Below are 15,910 nucleotides of genomic sequence, written 5' to 3'. Positions count from 1 at the left end.
TCGCAGTCTTTAACACTGGTAGCATGCCGCGACAGCGTGGACGTGAACCGTATGTGCAGTTGACGGACTTTGAGCGAGGGCGTATAGTGGGCATGCAGGAGGCCGGGTGGACGTACCGCCGAATTGCTCAACACGTGGGGCGTGGGGTCTCCACAGTACATCGATGTTGTCGCCAGTGGTCGGCGGAAGGTGCACGTGCCCGTCGACCTGGGACCGGACCGCAGCGACGCACGGATGCACGCCAAGACCGTAGGATCCTACGCAGTGCCGTAGGGGACCGCACCGCCACTTCCCAGCAAATTAGGGACACTGTTGCTCCTGGGGTATCGGCGAGGGCCATTCGCAACCGTCTCCATGAAGCTGGGCTACGGTCCCGCACACCGTTAGGCCGTCTTCCACTCACGCCCCAACATCGTGCAGCCCGCCTCCAGTGGTGTCGCGACAGGCGTGAATGGAGGGACGAATGGAGACGTGTCGTCTTCAGCAATGAGAGTCGCTTCTGCCTTGGTGCCAATGATGGTCGTATGCGTGTTTGGCGCCGTGCAGGTGAGCGCCACAATCAGGACTGCATACGACCGAGGCACACAGGGCCAACACCCGGCATCATGGTGTGGGGAGCGATCTCCTACACTGGCCGTACACCACTGGTGATCGTCGAGGGGACACTGAATAGTGCACGGTACATCCAAACCGTCATCGAACCCATCGTTCTACCATTCCTAGACCGGCAAGGGAACTTGCTGTTCCAACAGGACAATGCACGTCCGCATGTATCCCGTGCCACCCAACGTGCTCTAGAAGGTGTAAGTCAACTACCCTGGCCAGCAAGATCTCCGGATCTGTCCCCCATTGAGCATGTTTGGGACTGGATGAAGCGTCGTCTCACGCGGTCTGCACGTCCAGCACGAACGCTGGTCCAACTGAGGCGCCAGGTGGAAATGGCTTGGCAAGCCGTTCCACAGGACTACATCCAGCATCTCTACGATCGTCTCCATGGGAGAATAGCAGCCTGCATTGCTGCGAAAGGTGGATATACACTGTACTAGTGCCGACATTGTGCATGCTCTGTTGCCTGTGTCTATGTGCCTGTGGTTCTGTCAGTGTGATCATGTGATGTATCTGACCCCAGGAATGTGTCAATAAAGTTTCCCCTTCCTGGGAAAATGAATTCACGGTGTTCTTATTTCAATTTCGAGGAGTGTACCTATAGAATCAACTTGGGGCTAGCTTTCCTTCTACTTCGGTTTGGTATGGACAAAGTAACGCACTCACACATTGTCACCCACTCTCACAAAATAACAAACGAAGATATATATGTATATATATATTTTTAGAATGTCTGGAGTAACGATAACTACTTAAAATGTCGACTGTTTGTCTTGAAAGTGTCTCTGTGGATAATAGTAATGGATGCGTCTGATATGATGATCAACTAAGAAGGAAATGGTCCAATAAGACATGTCGAAACATGTATTGAAATTATTTGCACGGAAAACACACAGAAAAAAGTGCTCTATCAAAATTTTAGCTACTAAGACACTCCGCAACAATTTTAAAAAAATGTGTTGAAACTGCACGAAGAATAGCTTATAACAGCGGGTTTAAAGTACTTCCTTCCTAGAGCGCGAACCAAAGAATGAACCGTGACAAGAAAGCATAACGCAGAACCCCATGTTTTTTGCACAAACATGAATTTTAAGCACCGAAACCACAGCAATCGTTAATATTTTTAATAATTTGCAGCTCTTATCGACAGCTAAACTACTGTAAATGTAATTTTTACGAAGTCAAGATAGTATTTGATGTTGCATTACGGACGACTCCATCAGTGGGGACTTCAATCTGTTGAAATGAAATATTTCTTACAAATATATCATTTTTATAACAGTTCTTGTAGCACGGGTCTAATGATGATTTTTGAATAATGTTTGTTTTACTGACAATGAAACTGTTCCTTCTCTGTCCCCTGCAATCCTCACAAAAATGAATAGTGTATATTGAGCGACGAAAACAAAAATTTTCCTTACAACAGGTATACTTGACAAAAGAAAATTTAATGCATTCAGGGACTTCATAGTAAATACTAGTTGTATTGAAACAGAATGGTATGGAGCAAGAAATGGTCTGTATATTGCTCTGCGTACCTACATAGTGTACTAGATAGAATTCATAAGACGCTGCGTTGGATACTGACAGTAAGCTACACAAATCACTGAAGCTTAAGAATACGGTATTATTCCGTTTATAAAATTCAGTTAACTAGGAGTTATCGGAAATGCTTCCACCCTTCTCCTGAAAGCCAATGATCATGTCCGTTTGGACGTCAGATGAATCACTCCGTTTGCCAGTGCTGCCAACTGCCGTCTGGGATCGGTTATTGCACGTTGATCTTGAACGTTAATGTGACTGGAGCGTGTATAACGCTCCAGAACAACATAGAAACACTTGTATGTTACAAAATGCTGCATCCAGTAACATTCGTAGATACAGCCAATACACACCGCATCCAAAAGATGTCCGTGACGGTATTGTTTCATTTTTGGCATGTGCAATTAATATAAATGAGGCACATTTTTCCTAAGGTGTCAAGAACTGAATGTGTGTGACATGGAGCAACAAAGGAGGAATGCACACGTGTTTTCAAGAAATTAATAGTGCATATAAATGAGGTAGAGTCCTGGGTAAAATTCAAGGCGTATGAGCTGCGCTGTTGGTTTAAACGTCTATAGCCTTTAAATATTCTCCTTTCAGGATGACACGTTTAATGCATCCTCGACACGTCCTTTGTACCATATCTCGGTGCACATGAGGTTTACTGGGCACAACTAGAATACTACTTTATGGCAGGACTAATAAAGGCTACAGGTAACTGTGGTAAGAATGTACAACAGTATATCACATTTTCTCTGCGCACAAGTTGAATATGATTCATGAAACTTCCCGGGAGGCCTTATCTAAGTCTCATGTATTACCTGGTATGTCTGTGTAAACACGTGTGAAATGCTTGACACAAAAAAGGGAAAACGACTGCACGGGGGGGGGACTACGTTCCTGGGAAGTAATTACAGTTTCTATCTTTGTGCTACTACATCTTGGGGAGATAGTGAACCTGTTACGCGGAAGTGACTCACTCACTATCTGTTACTTCGCGCAGAGTGAGCTCTGGCTATGAGAACTCATGTAGTGGAACAGATGCATCAAGTGCAATTTATTACTACCGCTGTTTACGATGCTTATTAAACTTGCAACCAGCAGAATGTACCACACTCTGCGGCTACATTCGACTAATATAAATAAATAAATAAATAGTATTTGTGTTATGCACTTGAAGAGCGCGTTTAGACTAAACTTCATGTCCATTTCTCTGTTGTTTTCTCTTTACGTTCTGCCAAAACTTCCCTCATTCGTGTGCTGTGTTTCTGCTTCCGTTCTTCGGTCCATTGAAGAGCACATTTAGACTAAACTTCATGTCGATTTCCCTATTATTTTCTCTTTACCTTCTGCTCAAACTTCCCTCATTCGTGTGCTGTGTTTCTGCTTCCGTTCTTCGGTCCACTTTAGCTTCGGTTTTTTTTGCTGTTCGCTCAGTGTTCTTTTATCCTCTGGCTGTGTTCTTATCGTCTCTGTTAGGGCCATTGTGTTCGTTTGTTGTGTGGTGTGTCTTGTAGTTTGTTTCTTCTGATCAAGTTCCTAAGGAGTGTTTTATTTTGTATTGTTTCCTGTGTGGTGCTGAGTTGTTCCATGTCATTTCTTACTTCATTAATCCATTTGTTGTTTTTCCTTGTGCTAACCCAGTCCCAGACCTGTCTCGTTACCCTATGTGGTGCCATTCTGCTGAGGTGTCCGTAAAACTGTAGTCTTCGTTTCCTGGTTTGGTCTTATCTTCTCTGTGTGTTCGTATAGTTCTTCAGCTGGCCTCTTTATCCATACCCGGTCTTTTTGTGTCGCCCCCAAAATTTTCCTGAGTATTTTTCGTTCCGTCTTCTCTATCTGTTTGATTCGTGCCTGTTCTTGTGCTACTGACGTCTCAGCTGCGTATAGTGCTTCTGGTTGCACCGCCGTCTCGTAGTGTCGTAGCTTGGCCTTTCGTGGGATGGCTTTCTTCTTGTAGTGATTCCAAGTCAGTTTGTAGACCTTCTTTAGTTTCGCTCTCCTCTCTTCATTAGATACCTTATTTCTTCCTGTAATCTGCATTGTTTCTCCCAGGTACTTGAAATTTTATGTTATGTGTATTGTCCCATATTTTGTGTGTAGTGATGGGTGTTTTTGGGTGAACTGTCTTTGTTATATGATATCTTTAGTACGGTCTTTGATGCGATTTCGTGTAGTTCCTTTATGGCTGTTATTGTTTCTGTTTCTCGTACCGTTACGATGGCTAAATCTTTTGCTATATGTGACAGGTAACAGTGAGATGCCCCTATAGTTGTTTGGGTCCGACTTATCCCCTTTCTTGTGTAGAGGATGTATCAGTGCTGTGCGCCAGTCTTTCGGTATCTCTTCTGTTTCCCATATCCGTTTCATGATGTTGTGTATGTGTTCTGTGAGATCCGGATCTTGTAGCTTCCAGAATTTCGTGATGACCCCATCCTCTCCCGGTGCTCTATTGTTCTTGATTTCCTTTACTTCTTCTATCAATGTCCGTTCGCTAACTGGGTTTGGTGCGGGGTCCTCTGTGTTCTGTTTGCCTGTCAGTGATTCTGCGTTCAGGAGTTTCTCGAAGTACTTCACTAGGAGGTTACAGTAGTTCTTGGTATTGGTCTAGTGTGTCATCCGGTCTCCTAAAGCAGAGGTTCGGTGCTTGGTATTTCATCATGTTTTCTCTGATCGTTTTGTAGAAAGTCCTCGTGTTGTTCCTTGTGAAGTCTGCTTCTATCTCTTCTACTTTCTGTTTGTCGTGGTTTCGATTTCTTTACGGATAATTTTGCTTGTCTGTTTCTGTGTTGTGAGAAATTCTTGCCAGTTTTCTGATGTCTTGTTGCTATTGAACTTTTTCCATGTGTTGATTCGTCTTTCGATTGCTAGGTCACAAGTGTGGTTCCACCAGCGGTGTTTCCTGGTTCTCGGCGCTACTGCTAATTTCATGGCTTCCTGAAGCTTTCCTGATAGCTGTTCCTAGTTTTGCGTTGTTCCTATTCTAATTTCCTCCAGTATTTTCTCTTGGTTGACTGTTAGATATTCTGGATCTGGTATAATGATCTTAGTTTTCTGTTGTTTCCTCTTAGGGATTAGGAGTGTCTTTATCGGTAGTATGTGTTAATCTGAGTCAAAGAAGCCCTTTCGTGTGTTGATGTTCTGGATTTCCCTCTGTGCTTCTCTTGTATTATGACGTGGTCGATCTGTAATTCTCTCCTGCTATTTGGGAATTTCCATGTAGTTAATTTTTGTATTGGTTTCTTGAAGTTCGTTGACATGACTTTGACGTCATGGGTCTCGCAGAATCCTATCAGGTGTCTCCCGTTTAGGTATGTGTCACGGTGTGGAGTCTGCTTCCTGTAATGTGTCTGTATATTTGTTCTTTTCCTACTTTTGCGCTGAAGTCTCCTAGAATATTTTCAAAAATGGTTCAAATGGCTCTGAGCACTATGAGACTTAACTGCTGAGGTCATCAGTGCCCTAGAACTACTTAAACCTAACTAACCTAATGACATCACACACATCCATGCCAGAGGCAGGATTCGAAACTGCGACCGTAGCGATCTCGCGGTTCCAGACTGTAGCGCCTAGAACCGCTCGGCCACTCTGGCCGGCTAGAATGTTTTCAGTTCGGTTTGTAGGTATTTTGTTGATTGTCTCCTCCATTGCTGTCCAAAAGTCCTCAATGGCGACTGGCTCCTTCCTGTTGTGGTCATTTGTTGGTGCGTGTGCGTTTATGATCTTGTATGCCCTGTTTGCCGACTTAATTGTCAGTGTGCTGATTCATTCGTTAGGCGATGTGAAGTCCGTTACTGCGCCTGTGATTGTCCTGTGTACTGAGAATCCTGTGCCACAGAGCCCGAGGTTCTTCCTCTGTACCGATGGTTTCCCTTTGTATGTTTTGTGGTTCTCTGTGTTGAAATGCTCTTCATCTGGGTATCTTGTTTCTTTTATTGCGAAAATTTTGATCTTGAATTTCTCTAAAGTATCTGTGAGCTGTTTCATCTTGCCCGTCTCTAGGGGTGTGTTCACGTTGAGTGTTTCTATGTAGTATTTCTGTTTTGTCTAGACGGAATTTGAGAAGCTCCGACACTTCTCATAATGTCCATGAGCTCCCGGAATGCAATACCCACGACTGTTCCAGTCTATTGACTGGGGCCCAGGGTAGTGAGATTTTCCTCGTTGTTCCATCATGATGTTTAGTGGTTGGATTTGTGGCGTGTTGCCGAGTACAACCTGATTTTCCAGATACGGAGGTTGGTTGAGGGCGCCACTAACAAGTGAAACAGACGCCTTTTGTAGCCGCCCATTGTGGGAACTGACGCTACTGACAGTTTTCGTCCGCCCCGAGTATTTCATTTCTTAGGTACCACCTACATCTAGGAGGAATTCCCCTATCCACTCTTGGGGAGGTGCCCGGTTGAGGATCTATCAACCGCCCCGGGAGATTATATATATATATATATATATATATATATATATATATATATATATATGTGTGTGTGTGTGTGTGTGTGTGTGTGTGTGTGTGTGTGTGTGTGAGTGTGTGTCTGTGAATCACGGACTCCAGGGAACTTGTTAAAGAAGGGGATCGAAGTGCCTGAAATGAGCTGAACAAAAAAGGAAAAATCTCTGTCCGAACAGGCCTCGAAAGACCCTAACGATACTGCACGACCGCCGTGTCATCCTTAGCCTATAGGTGTCATTGGATGTGAATATGTAGCGCCATGTGGTCACGACACCGCTCACTCGGCAGTTGTCAATTTTCGTGACCGGAGCCGCTATTTCTCCATCAAGAAGCTCCTCAATTGGCTTCACAAGGGCTGAGTGCATCCCGCTTGCCAACAGCGCTCGACAGACCAGACGGTGACCCATCCAAGGCTAGCCAAGCCCGACAGCGTGTAACTTCAGTGATCTAACGGGAACCGATGATACCATGTTCCACGGTCGCTGGCGAGCTGTTACAGAAGGATGTCAAAAATTAGATTGACCGATAAGAAATGATTGAAGAGGTTCTCCACAGAATAAGTGAGAAGAGGAACATTTGGAAAACACTGACAAGAAGTTTGAAGTGGAATGATCAAATAAAATTAACTGTTGGTAAGGCAGGTGCCAGGTTGAGATTCATTGGGAGATTCCTTAGAAAATGTAGTCCCTCAACGAAGGAGGTGGCTTACAAAACACTCGTTCGACCTATACTTGAGTATTGATCATCAGTGTGGGATCCATACCAGGTTGGGTTGACAGAGGAGATAGAGAAGATCCAAAGAAGAGCGGCGCATTTCGTCACAGGGTTATTTGGTAAGCGTGATAGCGTTACAGAGATGTTTAGCAAACTCAAGTGGCAGACTCTGCAATAGAGGCGCTCTGCATCGCGGTGTAGCTTGCTGTCCAGGTTTCGAGAGGGTGTGTTTCTGGATGCGGAATCGAATACATTGTTTCCCCCTACTTATACAGCCCGAGGAGATCACGAATGTAAAATTAGAGAGATTCGAGCCTGCAGGATGCTTTCCAGCAGTCGTTGTTCCCCCGAACCGGACACGATTGGAACAGGAAAGGGAGGTAATAACAGTGGCACGTAAGGTGCCCTCCACCACACACCGTTGGGTGGCTTGCAGAGTATAAATGTAGATGTAGATGTAGAAGAAGAGACAGGATGATAGGGTTTGTGCTGAGATGTGAAGGAGTAACTTTCTTGGTACTTGAGAGAGATGTAGAGGTTGAAAACTACAGAGGAAGACAGAGACTGGAATATATCCCTCTTCATTCCTCTTCTTATCAGTCCATCTAATTTTCAAAATCTTTCTGTAACAGCTCGTCAACAGGCATGCTGCAGTGGTAACACCGATTCCCATCAGATAGCACAATACAAATTGAAACGAGACTCGTCTGAACAGGCAACATGTTCCTAGGCATCAACAGCCTAACGTCAGTGTTGGCGGGCCCAGGCGAGGCGTAAAGCTTTGTGTCGTGCAGTCATCAAGGATACACGAGTAGCTCTTCCACTTGGAAAGTCCTTATCGATGATGTTTCGTTGAATGGTTCGCATGCTGTCACGTCGATGGCCCAGCACTGAAATCTGCAGCGATTTGCAGAATGGATGTACTTCTGTCATGTTGAACGTAGCTCTACAGTCGTTGTTGGTCCCGTTCTTGCAGGATCTTGTCCCGGCCGCAGCAGTGTCTAAAATTTGATGTTTTACCGGATTCCTCATATTCATGGTACACTGGTGAAATGGTCTTATGGGAAAATCCTCACTTCATTGCTACCTCAGAGATGCTGTGTCCCATCGTTCATGAGTCAACTATAACACCACATTCAAACTCACTTAAATCTTGATAACCTGTCATTGTAGGAGCAATAGCCGATCGAACTACTGCGCCAGACACTTGTCTTGAATAGCAGCACCTTATTCTGTCTGTGTATGTATTTGAATACTGATGCCTATACTAGTTTCTTTGGCGCTTCGGTGTATAATGGTGTGGTGCAGGGAATATTGTGAGTAGGAAGTGGATAGAAGCTGAGTTGGCACAATTTTTTTAGGAAATGTTGAGAGATTGCAGGGCACTCTCACTTCTGGTTCGGTGTAAGGAATACGATCTATGACGATTTGAATTCATACATTGTGATGAAATGGTGGGCAGCAGTTTATGGTCTTGTTTGTGTGCTCTAGGGAAAGAAATATGGTAAGCTTTACCTGCGTTCAAATGAATAGGGTGCTGACTTAAACGACTGCAGTAAAAGCATGGCATTGGTGGGGCGACAAAGCGCGTTTTTCTGGAGAACGATGAAAGAGACATTCCCAGATGGCCCCATGCCACGGTTGTATTGTGCAGAAACACATTATCTTGGCGCCACAGACAGGGCCACACGTCCAGGTATATGGCCTAGCGCCGAAAAGTCGCTGACAGCGCATTGTAGGCCTTGCTAGCGAGCAAACCGCCAAAAGAAATGTAAACGTTCTGCAAATGTCCGTGGGACAGGAAAACTGGTGCCAAGACGTGCAGACTCTGTTTCAAAACGTTTTGTCAATGATAGTTTATGGCCGTTCTTTGGAAACTTTAAAATGGACGCAACAGGGGAGATAACAAGCTGTTTGTGGAGGGCTGTGCTTCCATCCTGTATTGTGTCGGCAAAAGACATGGCAAACGTGTGGGAAAGAGGCCGCAAAGCTGAATTTTTCTCCGTTTTCTGCCAATTAACTTTAAGGCTTTGATTGGCCAAATCAGTTTGCAGTGCAAAGACCATTCACCATGCCAGGCTCCAGCCCGTGATTGGCTTGTGCGAAACTGGAGTAAGTAAAAAAAGAGAAATGTGCTTTTGTAGCAGAGCTGAGGAGGCAACACAGAGAATGGGAGATCACCTCCCTAGTACAAGTCTCTTGTACTGGCACTTCGCTAGTAAAGAACTGCAGGTCTCTACCGAAACGGTGAGACTTATGTCCTTTGCTAGGGCGCGACTTATAGCCTGTGCCAGTCACCTTCTGAACCATCAGAGGTACTGCTTATATCATCATGGTCACAATGAGTGACGTTTGCGTGTACTTATTTGTCTTAAGTCGGCTGTTTAAACATTTGACATATTCCGACACGCACAGACGTGGCATGGAGTCAAATTGGTTTGGCAGACCGGCAAACGGGTCCACCTGCACGCTGGAATCCGTTGAGCTTTCAGAGGCTCATAGGGAAGTACCTGTATTCTGAATTAACTGAACGCGAGACCGTGTACTTGCATTTTTCGGGAACGCGCATTTAATAACAGATTGACACCGTCCATGACCTCAGTCGCCGAACGCATCGTAGTGTGGCACCTTGACCAGTAGGATGGTAAAGTATTCGCTACTGGGAAGTAGGGCTATAATATCAATTTCTCAGCACCCTGTTCTTTCGAACCATATTTTTCCTTCTTTTTGTACGGTAGAATAAAGATGCTTGGTGGTGGCGTAGTTTGATGCCATAAACTGGATTCACGTGTATGAAATTAGATAGAGCGAATAGTATTCTGGTTAGTGTCGTGTGTCCATCCCCAGCAGATCACTTGGTCCACCATACATACCATTTTAGTAAGGCTTTTGTTAAATAAATATTTTTGTATGATGTTTCTTTAATAATTTTGTTGTCTTGTCTTGTTTAAGATCAATAAATCGATTGTGAATTAGACTACGAATTCTCCCTGAATTCTGATTAACAGTTCCTTCGCATTTTTATGGCAGTCTAGGTCAGAAACATAAGGAGTGGTTTTTTTCATTTGGTGTCCACTGCGTGGGTCTTTTACTTCATCGACAGTAATCTTCTTTCATTTGGCGAACCGCTGCCAGGATCTCGGTCCTTGGCACTTCTGTGATGCTACCAGTTTGCGTACTTGCCGATCAGATGCGCATTATTGAGAAAATTATGGTTCATTAGTATGCTGTAGATATTTAATGTTCTGATTGTGTTGTGTATGTGTTTACTTGTTTTATTATAGTGCATTTGTGTCAGCGATTGCTGTCTCATGTTTTTTCGACCGACTTTCCGTCGTTGCTAACGGCGTTGTATTATTTTTTATTATTTTTAAGGTGTTTACTATTGTATTTGCTTTGAATTTGGTTTGTTTTTGTTTCTGAATCTCATATGCTACTGTCATTTTATTATACTGCATATGTCTTGTGAGTTAGATAATAGGTTGTCCACGTGTTGCACAGATAAGTAAAGTTGTTGTTAGCAGAGAATCTGAATGACACCAAGAAGCAGGGCTACACAAGTAGACTGTGAGCGGGAAAATAAAGCATACTTTATGGAGGAAGAGTGCAATGAAAGTGTTGAGGCACAGATTGAACGTAATGAGGCGTTGCTGTTGAACGGAATTAGCAACAACGAGGTCGCAGAACAAGAAATGAGGGAGATGAAAGCGATATTTCTTTTCTTGAGAGGACAGACAATGTCAGTTCGCGTGTGGTAGAAGATGTGAGCGTACCAAAACATATCGAGGCAGATGTGATTGTTAGAAATCCGGACAGGGAGGACAGGGAGGTATCAGAACGCAATGATGCGGACACAACACCAGAGAATTCATGTATGAGTTCGAGTGATCACGATACGGTGGGAAACGAAGAGGACTTCAATCTAGTGGCGTTTTTTATAGGTATGGAGAAGAAACTTGATAGACTAAAGGGAATGGAGGCTGGTCTAAAAGGACTGGAGGAGAAAATTAACGAGACGAGGACGGACATACAAAATATCGGTGCTCAGGTAAATCAGATGCGAGAGGAACACAAGTCATGGGCAAATAAACTCAGGGAAGACATACGGAAAGTTAACACGAAGGGTAATGAAAGGTGTAAAGATTACACATGATGCTAAGAAGACGGTAGAGAGTGCCAAGACAGCTACAAGTTTCGCGAGGCGAGTAGCAGCTGGCCGGCCCGAGTGGCGCTTGAGTCTGGAACCGCGCGACCGCTACGGTCGCAGGTTCGAATCCTGCCTCGGACACGGATGTGTGTGATGTCCTTAGGTTAGTTGGGTTTAAGTAGTTCTAAGTTCTAGGGGACTGATGACCTCAGATGTTAAGTCCCATAGTGCTCAGAGCCATTTGAACCATTTGAGTAGCAACTGAAGCATCGAAAGCGAGTAAACATATAGGATTGCAATGACGAGAGGCGGTAATCCACTTGAACAAGAAGGTCGAAAGCGTAGAAAAGCGACAAAATGACGCGGAGCAACGCATCGACACAAAAATACGTGAAGCCTCGGACTTTCATGTGACAACGGCCAAGGACAAATTAGAATCCGAGCTGCGCAAATTTGGGGATGGCACGGAGGTAACAACTGCAACTCGAGTGATCGAGACTGAAGAAGTCCGGACTCTCCTTTCGTTCAAACGGCAGCAGGAAGCGGTCTACACGCGCGTAAAGAAAAAATTGGAGGAGGCGCTAAGGAAACAAACTGAAATGCGGCCAAGCGCGAACGCAACAGCACCTGAAACAAATTCAGTCGGGACGGGTAACTGTATACCGTTAGCGGCAAGCAGAGGATATGATGAGATGAACGTCGCATTTTCTCGAAGCCGAGGAGAGAGGACAAATGAGGGGACGTCGAACGAGGACAACCAAAGGTGGGTGTCAGTATGTCAGACGGAATAAGACTGATCGTGTTTAAATCTGAAACAGTAATCTGCTGTAACGCATTGCTTGACTTGTATTGAAATACCTGAAGTTCCAGAGCTCCTTGGTGACCTACTTCTGTTACAGAAGGGACTAGTTTAAGACTCTGGGCCTCTTCAGTTGTCGGGAGAGTTAAAGCTAGGGTGATGCATTTGATAATTTCAAGCTGCGAAAGTATTGCAGCCATGGGTGGTGGAGGCAATGAAATCGACGTTGTCGAATACATATTGACAGCATCTTACGCTTGGGACAAGCTCTACAGCGCGTCATACAGTTAACATGTGCATCTCTTTACATAAAAGCTAATTTAGCAACTGCAATGAAGTACTCACTTAATAAAGTGAAAGTAACTGTACTGTATAAACCAGGGGTCAGTGAAGTTATTCTGTCTACTCACATGAGAGGACTGGACAGGAAACGCTGGGGACCTATAGCCTGTCCGTAAATTAAAAAGTGATCAGCACCCGTAATGGAGGGAGTTACCGTTCGCAGAAAAACACTACAGCTGTCTTACAGTATGAGTAAGAACAAATTCCCCTCTACCATCGCAGAACATTGTGCAGAATTTTACGCAGATTCTGCTTCTTGTGTAATATCATTAGCAAGTCATATCCATGTTCCATGGCATGTTAATACATTCTGTGGAAAATCAATACCCCCAGCCGTGTTTGCACGTTGCATGGTGGTTCATTCATAACGCTAGCTGCAGAAAGGACGGTATATAACTTGGTGACATAGTGCGGTAAAGAGAATGGGAAATTGCCTGCTCGCTCTCCTTTTTGCAGGCCTATGAAGGTGCGACGTGCACGGCCATAATCCGGCGCCCTACCTTCTCTTACGCTTTCCACCATGTTTACGCCCCCAGAATGCAATTTATCCCTTACTACGGTTCTTCTTGCACTTAGCTGTGGTACAAACGTTTAATATTTGTTCTTAACTTATGCTATGTAACACTGTACATTACTTTTATACCATTAGAACACTACTTCCAGTATTTTGCGAGCCTTCCTTCCACTGCAATGAGACAACTTTTTAGTTCTGGAGCAAAAATTAATAGGCCCCTTCTTGTAGGAAAATTTATGTAGTTTAAATCTGTGCCGGGAAACTTCGCTATAACCTGCTGTTCTCGAGAAATTCAAGAAAAACCTAAAAATGTGACCTTTAAACGCATCCTTCCATCCCCACCCCGACCCCCATGCCCCCGGGCTCAAACTCCAACTCTATCCAAAGAATTTGCGACTACACGAATTCTATTTTCGTCATATTTCTTCGTTCACTGGACTAATAGGTAGTGGCTAGAACGTCTGGAAAGCACCTACCAGTGGCTGGGAGAACAGTGTACTGTTGCATAAAATATCTAAATTAAGCCATACGGGAGAGGTTGACACAGCGGTCGGTCGGCATGGTTCACTTGTTATCACACAAGATGAAGATGGACTTATCCAGAACAAGGATACTCTGTAATTCTCTGATTGTAAAAAAAAATCTTATGTTGAGTTCCTAACTGCCCGTAAGTAAAAAAGGGGAAAAACTGGCTCGACATGAAGCCTGTAAGCCAGCCAGTATTAAATTTTCACTGTGCAGCGGAGTGTGCGCTGATATGAAACTTCCTGCCAGTGCTGGACCGATACTGGAAGTCGGGAGCCCTGCATTTGCTGGCAAGTGCCCTACAAACATTATATTTTACTCTCGCCACTGAGGCCTTCATCGTCCTGGCTTCCTTGCCATTTAGAATAAGAAGTATAGGTGCCTCCTATAATTAAATAACTAAATATAAAAAAATGTTCAAATGTGTGTGAAATCTTATGGGACTTAACTGCTACGGTCATTAGTCCCTAAGCTTACACACTACTTAACCTAAATTACCCTAAGGACAAAAACACACACCCAAGCCCGAGGGAGGACTTGAACCTCCGCCGAGACCAGCCGCACAGTCCAGGATTGCAGCGCCTTAGATAAATAAATATAATTATAATTTTCTATTTTTTGTTTTTGTTTTTTTTAACTTTTCTCCGTCTGGCACCTGTTGAACTGAAGCTTATACTTCTTCTGCAATGAAACTAAATTCTTTCTTCCATATAAGCAATTAAATTATTTGTTCGTGAGTGAGAATCTCACTGGAAGACACAGCAATGGTTTGTGGCTGGATCACAGTAAAGTTATAAATACGAACGCCCCTGGTACGTGAGTGATGTCGACACGGTAGCTCAGCGTGTTCGGTCAGAGAGCTGGTTGGCCTTTGTAATAAAAAACAGTGAAACGATCAACAACGAACTCTAACGGATGTCATGTGACGTCCGCAACGACCAAACATAGTGATCAACAACGACCAAAAAAAAAGTCATCAGCGCGACAGAATGTCAATCCTAAGGGCCCGGGTTCGATTCCCAGCTGGGTCGGAGATTTTCTCCGCTCAGGGACTGGGTGTTGTGTTGTCCCAATCATCATCATTTCATCCGATCGACGAGCAGGTCACTGAAGTGGCGAAAATCGAAAGACTTGCGCCCGGCGAACGGTCTACCTGAGCGGAGGCCCTAGTCACATGACATTTATTTCTTATAAATACGAAACAAAAATTTTTCTTCTTGCCCTAATTACAAGACAGTGAAGATACTAACGTACTTAATTCCTTACGAGTCTAAATTTGTATTTGGAATTAGTACACATGAGAAACCCTTAAGGACCCGTAGTATTTGGCGATGGTTACTTTGTCATCGTTTAACTCTTTGTCGGTTTTTTCCCTTGTTGTTTTTACTCAAGATTGATAAATGTCTATTTATTGCTGAGGATTTTTTGATTTTCAAGAAATATGTGATGTCTACATTCATTTATAGACTCTTTTCCCCTGTTAAAAATGTAGTATGTGAAAGAATAAGTAAACCATGCGAGTGTTCTGGTCTTGGATTTTTATGCATGTGCATTGTTCTCTTGGTGTTTATTTCATTAAACTTGTTGACAACAAGCGCGCCGATTTAAACTTTATCCATTTGCATAGACCTGCAATTTTGGAGCAATCTACAGTTCGGCGTATGGCGGCGTCAACCATTTCACAGTACTGGCAGTACAGATGACTTGTCTGTTTTACTCTGTGACGTCGCGAAGCCGTTGGGATTAAACCTGTAAGCTGCTGAGCGCAACCATGATTTTAAGGACTGGTCTGCGAAATTTGACTATACCGTCTCGCAGGCTAAGTCTTTGTGATTTGTCTGGTTTGCTGGGGCATGGAGTATTGTTGCCAACGATTTCTAACATTTTGTTTGTCCTGTAGAACCAGACATTGAGAGTCTTCTCTAAAACAGATATTGAGGTTTGCAAGGCACGAATTATTCTTGCTGGCATCCTGCTGTCATCTCTTTTTCCAGTCACGATATCCCATCCATCTTTCAGAATGCATCGCTGTTAGTATCCAATTAAAATATCCTGCGAAGATGATCTCGCTTTTCGCATGCCTCAGATAATACGGGACATCTTTGGTAAAAAACTTTGCTCTGGCAGCTCGGTTATTGGATCCGGAGGGAGAGTAGAGACTTAAAAGGGTGACCCTATTTCAGAACGCGTTTGACTATCCGTCCTCCCGGCTCTTTTTCTACATCCTCTACCTCTAATCCACCCCTGGTTAAAATACAGCAACTTCTG

Source organism: Schistocerca serialis, chromosome 8 (genome assembly GCF_023864345.2).
Source record: "Schistocerca serialis cubense isolate TAMUIC-IGC-003099 chromosome 8, iqSchSeri2.2, whole genome shotgun sequence".
NCBI classification, from domain to species: domain Eukaryota; kingdom Metazoa; phylum Arthropoda; class Insecta; order Orthoptera; family Acrididae; genus Schistocerca; species Schistocerca serialis.
The sequence above is the reverse complement of the archived record's forward strand: the minus strand, read 5'-3'. Positions refer to the sequence as shown.